General features: G+C 41.3%; 1 long non-coding RNA gene across 1 annotated transcript in view; it reads right to left on the minus strand.

The window, feature by feature from the left end:
* Positions 1 to 7,895, minus strand: part of LOC120589880 (uncharacterized) — a 13,164-nt gene extending 5,269 nt beyond the window's left edge. Inside the window, exon 1 of the long non-coding RNA XR_005649576.1 lies at positions 7,076 to 7,895. This is a non-coding gene — a long non-coding RNA (uncharacterized LOC120589880). The remainder of the gene's footprint in view (positions 1 to 7,075) is intronic.
* Positions 7,896 to 7,957: the final 62 nt, after the last annotated feature.

Genomic DNA, 7,957 nt, shown 5'->3' on the forward strand with positions numbered 1-7,957 from the left:
CTTGTAGACAGTATATATATGGGTTTTGTTTTCTTTTCCATTCAGCTACCCTATGTCTTTTGATTGGAGCATTTAGTCTACTTACATAGTAATCGCCACTTCATTATTCATATATGGTTATTTCCCCCCTTCTTTTTACAGAAGTCTCCTTAACGTTTGTAATTCTGTCTTGTCGGTAATGAATTCCTTTAGCATTTTTTTCTGTCTGGGAAGCTCTTTATCTCACCTTCCATTTCATTGATAGCCTTGCCGAGTAGAGTAGTCTTGGTCATAGGTTTTTGTTTTTCATCACTTTGAATATTTCATGCCAATCCCTTCTTGCAAAATCTATTGAAAAGTCAGTTGACATTCTTATGAGAGTATCCTTTGAAGTAAGTAGCTACCCTTCTCTTGCTGTTTTTAGGATTCTCTGTTTCCAACCTTTGGCATTTTAATAATGATGTATCTTGTTGTGGGTCTATTTGGGTTCCTCTTTTTTGGGACTCTGCACTTTCTGGACTTGTATGTCTACTTCCTTTGCCAGGTTAGGGAAGTGTTCTGTCATTATTTCTTCAAATAGGTTCTCAATTCCTTGCTCTCTCTCTTCTCCTGGTCCCCCTATCATGCAGATGTTGGTATGTTCGATGTTGTCCCAGAGATCTTTTAATCTTTCTTCATTAAAAAAAATTTTTTTTTTTCTTCCTGTTGTTCTAGTTGGATGTTTTCTTCTGCCTTGTCTTCCAACTCGCTGATTCGGTCCTCCACTTCATCTGATTACTGTGGAATCCTTCTAGTGTATGCTTCATTTCAGTTATTGTATTCTTCACTTCTGACTGGTTCTTTTTATGGTTTCTGTGTCCTTTTTTATACTTATTATCTCTCTGTTGAAGTCCTCACTGAGATCATCTATTCTCCCCGTAAGTTCATTGAGCATCCTTATAACCAGTGTTTTGAACTCTGTCTCTGGTAGGTTGCTTGCCTCCATTTTGTTTAGTTTATTTTTTTCTGGAGTTTTCTCCTATTGTTTCATCTGCATCATTTTTCTTTGTTTTCTCATTTAGTTGCCTCTCTGTGCTCATTTTTATGTATTAGGAAGCTTTGTCCAGGTGGCCTTATGTGGTGGGTGTCCTTTGTGGCCCAGTGTCCCTGTTAACTTGTTCCAGGAGCTCCGGGCGTGTTCTTTGTATGGTTGTATGTGTTCTGTTGTAGCTAAGCCTTGATTGCCATTAGCACGTCTGTGGATGGATTGACTCAGCCTGACTGGCCGTGGGGACAGGCCACACCCACAGGGTATGAGCTGCTATGTGGGGGCTGACCCCATGGAGTGGGGTCTCCCCAGCAGTCTCATGTTCCTGTCAAGACCACCCTTTGGTTGTGCTGTTATGGAGTTAGTCAGGTGGTGCTCTTTTGTGGTGTGACACCAGCCTTAGGGTGTGTTGATTCTGTGGCCCCTCGGGAGGGACTCCTGTGTAAGCCAAGGTCAGCCACTGCCTTTAATCGATCGAGGCTACCTGGTAGGGGCAATAGAGATCTGCAGCTGGTTGCTGCCTATGCTGGATCTACAGGCAAGTGGGAGAGACCATGCTGCTAGCTGAGGTCAGTTACTCCCAGTACCGGGGCTGGGATGGCTCAGCTGAAGGACCAATGCACCTCAAGGCCTGAGGCTGCCTGCCAGCTGCCCGTATGACTCCACAGCTGGAAGAGCCTTTGAGTGGTATGCAAGTTGGGTGTTATGTGGACCCAGGGAGTCACCAGGGTAACGCAAACGAATTTCACCCAGCCAATGCAGAATCAGGTTTCGTGTCAGTGCTGAATCTGTGACTTCCTGTAAATGTCTCAGATTACAGCAAAGCCAGACGCTGTCCTCCTCAGACCCTCAGATCCCCATGATCTATCCAAAAGATATTATTGCAGCTCGAGGTGGCACCCGTCTCTGCTGAAATATATTGACCATGCATGGGTCATGTGAGCTGAGTATTACTGGCTGCCAATAACTATGTGGCCCAGGGAAACAATAGAGTGAGGCTGGCTGCCTACAACAGGCCTGCCTTTGGCAATTTGTGGGCTGGGTGGGTCTGGGTTCCAGGGAGAAACAGGTTATAGTGGGCCCATCTCACCAGGCCAATGCAGCTTTTCAATTGGCCATGCAGGGTGTAGAGTTCAATAGAAGCAGGATGGCACCCACCTGTAGACTGCCCAAGAGGAGAGCCCCTACAAAGATGTAATAGCAGATATCCCTTCAGCCTTCACCCTGGTGCTACACAAGTCAGTCTTTTCCTATGTCTCTTGTACCTCTTGAGCTGTTGACCCTCTGTTGGAGCCAAGGGTGAGTGTCTATGAGTGAGTGAGTCTATGCACTGGCCCCTTAAGAGGAGGTTGTCTGAGTTTTCAAGTTCCTTTTGTCTCACCCAGGTGTCCAGAATCCCTAGTAATTTTTACAGTTAGATTTTGTTGGAAGTCCTCTTCCCAAGACTGGGACCCTGGGCTGGAAGCCCCTGTGTGTGGCAAGGGCCCCCTCATTCCTTCAGGGTGGCCTCTGCAACCTCACTCTCTCTCGCAATTCTCAACTGCCATGCATGGATATAGGACCAGCCTGCTTTGTGTCTCCACCCCTCCTCCCGGTCTCAATGTGGCTTTTTCTTTATATGTGTTGTGATCAGCTAGACTTCAGGTTGTTCTCTAATTTGTTTTATAATTTGGTTGTACCTTTAATGCAGTTACAGAAGTAGGTGAACTCTGATTTTACTTAGCCTGCAAATCTTGCCCTAAAACCTCGGTGTTTTTTTTAAAGGCCCAGTGCATAGAATTACTTACTGTCAGACTCACTTGCTCTGAGCTCCTGCACTGGGGCAGACATATAGGGAGTGGGAGGAAACTTAATTGTCTGCCTTCAGGGCGGTCCAGCTTTCTCCCAGACAGAAGTGCGGGCAAAATACATTGTTCCTTTGTTAAGCCCTCCAGCTCCCCACTTACAGACACAGGTGGCTGCAATATCTGGGTCTCCTTCAACCTGGCTAACACTGTCCTGTTCAGGTGCTTTTCTGAAACCCCGCCCCACCCAAATTTCAGGCCCACCCAAGCAGTTCCAGTGGCTTTACCATACAAGCAGCCTGTCTTGGCTCATGCTGCAGGCTTTCCTAAAATCTCTCAAAGGTTCACAAAACCTAAACAAGCTGCATCTAACCTCGGCATGCCCTGTACTTCTTGCTGAGCAGCCCCAAGTACAGCACTAGTGGCAGCCGGCTTCGGTTCACAGCTTGGTCTCTTGAGGTACCTCTGGCTTCGGTTCACAGCTTGGTCTCTTGAGGTACCTCCAAGCCCAGTGTGGGTGGCACCCAGCTGCAGACTGGTGGCTTATGCCACGTGGCTCTGGGCAGGGTACAGGTCATGGCTGAAATTTGCCTGCCACAAAGCCCCTCCCAGGACGCCCTGGGGCTTGCGTGCCCAGTAGCAGGCTTTGGAATACATGAGGCCACATCCGAGAACAACACTGCCAACAAGCAGATTGAAAAGGCACCAGAGCCCTACTAAAGCGAATCCTGCTCTGTAGGGTCTGCCCCTGCACAACAGCTCCTTCACCGTAGGGATTGGCCAGTCCTCACAACCAATCAGCCTGAGCAGTTCCTCCCTTAGATGTACAAATAGCAATAAAGGCTTGACTACAACAGGAGAGCACACACAACCCATACAAGGCACACACCTGGAACACCCAGCTCAGGTTACCAGGGAGGTGACACCACTGGGTCTCACAAGACACCTACTACATCAAGCCACTCTACTAAGACCAGAAGACATAGCAACCCTACATAAACAAACATGGGGAGGCAGCCAAAATGGGGAGACAAAGAAATGTGTCCCAAATGAAAGAGCAGAATAAAAACAAAAAATAAATGGAGACAAGCCATCTACCAGATGAAGAGTTCAAAACACTGATTATAACGATACTCACTGAACTTAGGGGAAGGGTAGATGAACTCAGTGAAAACTAACAGGAAGAAAACAAAAATGGAGATAGAAATCATAAAAAAGAACCAGTCAGAAGTGAAGAATACAATAACTAAAATGAATAACATATTAAAGGGAATAAACAGTAGACTGGATGAAGCAGAGGATTCAATCAGCTATTTAAAAGATGAGATAGCAGAAAACACCCAAAGAGAACAGCGACAAGAAAAAAGAATTTAAAAAAAAAAAAGAGGGTATTTTTAGGGGCCTCTGGGACATCAAGCATACCAATGTTTGAATCATAGGGTTCCCAGAAGGAGAAGTGAGAGAGCAAGGAATTGAAAATCTATTTGAAGAAATAATGACTGAAAACTTTCCTATCCTAGACATGGAAATAGATATATAAGCCCAGAAAGCACAAAGAGCCCACGCCAAGGCACATCATAATTAAAATGCCAAAGATTAAAGACAAAGAGAGAATCTTAAATGCATCAAGAGAGCCCCCATAAGACTGTCAACTAATTTCTCAACAGAAACTGCAGGCCAGAAGGGATCGGCACGAAATGTTCAAAGTTATGAAAAATAATGACTTACAACGAAGATTACTCCACCCAGCAAAGCTACCATTTAGAATCGAAGTACAGATAGAGCTTCCCAGATGAGAAAAAGCTAAAGGAGTTCATAATCTCCAAACCAATATTAAATGTTAGACTTCTTGAAGAAGAAAGAAAAAGATAAAAAATATGAACAATAAAATGGCAATAACTACATACCTATCAATTACTTTAAATACAAATTGATTAAATGTTCTAATCAAAAGATACCTATGCTGCCTACAAAAACTCACTTCAGGTCAAAAGGTACACACAGACTTAAAGGGGTAGAAAAAGATATTTCATGCAAATAGAGACAATTAAAAAGCTAAGGTAACAATACTAATACCAGACAAAATAAGCTTCAAAACAAAGGCTCTAACAAAAGGCAAGGAAGAACCCAGTAATTCAATTCCTGGGTATTTACCCAAAGAAACCCAAAACACTACCATAAACATCCATATGTTTATGTCAGCATTATTTACAATAGCCAAGAAATGGAGGCATCAATGGAAGAGGTGGTACATATATGCAGTGGAATATATTTTACTCAGCCATAAAAAATAATAAAATCTTGTCATCTGCGACAACATAGATGGGCCTAAAGGGTTTTGTGCTGAATATAAGAGAGAAAGATAAATGCCATATGATTTCACTTACATGTGGAATCTAAAGACAAAACAGAAACTCAGGATGTAGAGAACATTTTGATGGTTGCCAAATGGTAAAGGGGCTAGGGGAAGGGATTAAGAAGTTCAAATTGATAGTTACATAATAGTCATGGGGATGTAAAATGTAGAATAAGTCAATATAGTTAATAATATTGTAAAAATATAGTGCCACTTGGGTAGTAGATTTATCACAGTGATTCATAAATTATATGAATGTCTAATCGCTATATTACACCGACAACTAACATAACATTGTATGCCAATTGTAATTGAAAAATAAATATATTTTTTAAAAGTCTATGGTAAACAATGCTAAATTAACACTAGTGTGTTTTTTGGAGAGAAAACATTGTACTACTACTAGTAGTTCTTGTCCTGCAACTGGCTGTCTTGGTTGCTGGAAGAAAGGAAAGCCTTAGGTTATTAATTATTTTTATAACAGGGAGTCTACTATAGTTAACCTCCAAAATAATGAGATGTGACTAAAAATATTAGATCCAATTGCTTACAAATGAAACACTTTTTCATGAAACTACAAACTATCCAGGAACATGGTGATTTGAATCAAAGATAATGCCTAGCTATTCTGTAGCTACATGAGACCATAAAATAGGTAAGTACTCCAAAAACCTGAGAAATTTGACAGTAAATTTGGTATCCCTGAAGCACTCCATTAGTCTGGATGCTCAGCTAGCAAAACCTATTCAATTAAGCCTTTTGGTTTAGTTGTGGGAAGGCAGAAAAGCAATAAGAAATCTTTAATTCTGATTGAGCCCATTTCAGTGGTGGAAAAACATTCCAGACTGTGAATGCCCCTCAGTACGCTTTTGGTAATATTTTGTAAAATTCCTATTGTGCAATAGAAACTTCAGGTTTAGCATGGTATTTCATTTGGTTGAGTATTTAGCATTACTGCCACCTTTCGCTTTCTCATTGATAATGTGGTACATTTTCTGACTTCTAAGATGACTTCTTGTTGAATGTCCTTGGAAGTCTATACTCTGAGAGCCCAGTTTAATTTAGCCCTTGGTACAATTCACTGAGGTAAGGAATTGGCGTGTAGTTGTTACTTTTAAGCTGATTTATAAATTTTCGATAAAGCACCTCCAAAAGAGATAGGTGGCTGAAGCCAGCGGTGCTGGGAAAGATATTAAAGGCATAAATGGAGTCCAGCTGTAGTCCAGTGCACACTGAATATGGCAGTGGTAGAATAAATCTTCCTCGAACACTTGGGACCTTCATTAGCTCATCATCATGGAAATAAGGATAATCTGGGTAAGGTGATGACCTCCACTAATAAACTGAGGACGTTAATTCCTTGAATTAAAGTTTTAAGACAAGAAAACAATTTTTTTTCTTGTCTTAAAACCTGACTAATGTTAGTTTCAAGAACACTTAACACTAAGCGAAAATGGGGAGAAAAAAGGAAAAGAGAAGGGAAAAAAATAATTTCCTGTCTTCCTGATTGGGACAATAAGAGTATACAATTGGATTTTTTTTTTTTTATGGTATTAACCTCTTTGTTAAATAAGAACAGTCGTAGTAACTAACTGAAAACTTTGGAAAGTTTGGTTAAGTACTTTATTAGTATGAAAGTCAATCAGATTTGTATTCAGAATTGCTGCTCTGGCCATTTTCATGATGAATCTTGTCCACGTTGACAAATGTTGCAAATATTTTCCTTTAGAAATTGAAAGGCACAGCCAAACGAGAGGAAGCTGCAAACATTTCTTTCACCTTTTCACTAAGGCTTTCAAAGCACTTTGCAAACTCAACAAAATTCAAATATTTGAATTGTTGAAGGCAAAGGTAAAATAAAAATAGAATTTCAAATCAGTATATCCTTGTGGGTTTTGTTGTTGCTTCAGAAATTATCTTGTGACTTACCTGAAAATATATGAAGTCTGTGCTGTCCAATATCAAGAGGAATTGGATTGGTAAGAATTAAACATATAAAGGTGATATCTAACCTCATAATTCCATGCCATACTACTTAATCTTTTACCACAGCAGTAAAAGGTAGAGAACAAATTGCAATTTTGTTCTTTTCTCATGTCCTCCCTTCAGCATAACACAGAAATTCAAAGAGAAAGAAGTGCTCTCGGCGATTAAAAAAACCCACCCACCCATTTCTTCTTTAAAATGGCTAATGTTTCTTCCTAACACTTCAGAAAAACATTTTGGACACTAGGCCGGAGCCACAGCGACCAGGATTTGGCTGTCAAATGCCCACAACTGAGGCTAGTAGTCTTTGGGTCTGAGCAGACACAAGGTGGCAGCACCGCCTCACAGGCCAAGCCAAATTTCCTGCTTTTCGGGATCTGATTCTTATCTCTCTACCTCTTAACTCTAAGGACACGCATCACATCATGCCCCGTTGGCTTTAAAATTAACTTTTAAGTAGACAGACTGAATAACTGGCGCCAAGATTTAAAAAAATATATTACTTAATTGATTTATATAGTCTAAAAACTTGAACATGCTACTCCGGTAAGCGAAGAGTGGGAGTCACGCACTTGCGCACCACCTCGGGTAACCTAACTTGGGCGTTGAGCTCTTCCCCACGTCATGTGATGACCGCCTCTCCGCCACCTGACCTCACATTCCATCGAAGACCGGGTTCATCGTCAATTTAGTATAATACAGTGGTTTAAAGACCAACTTTGAAAAGAAAGTAAAGCGCTCTTTGTAATTTTGAGGCCTTCCCTTTTGTCTTCGGGAGTCCTAGGATGGCTATATTTTCCCTCAAATATCTTAAAATTTTTTTAA

The sequence above is a fragment of the Pteropus medius genome, unplaced genomic scaffold, assembly GCF_902729225.1.
Source record: "Pteropus medius unplaced genomic scaffold, Ma_sr-lr_union100, whole genome shotgun sequence".
Lineage (NCBI taxonomy): Eukaryota > Metazoa > Chordata > Mammalia > Chiroptera > Pteropodidae > Pteropus > Pteropus medius.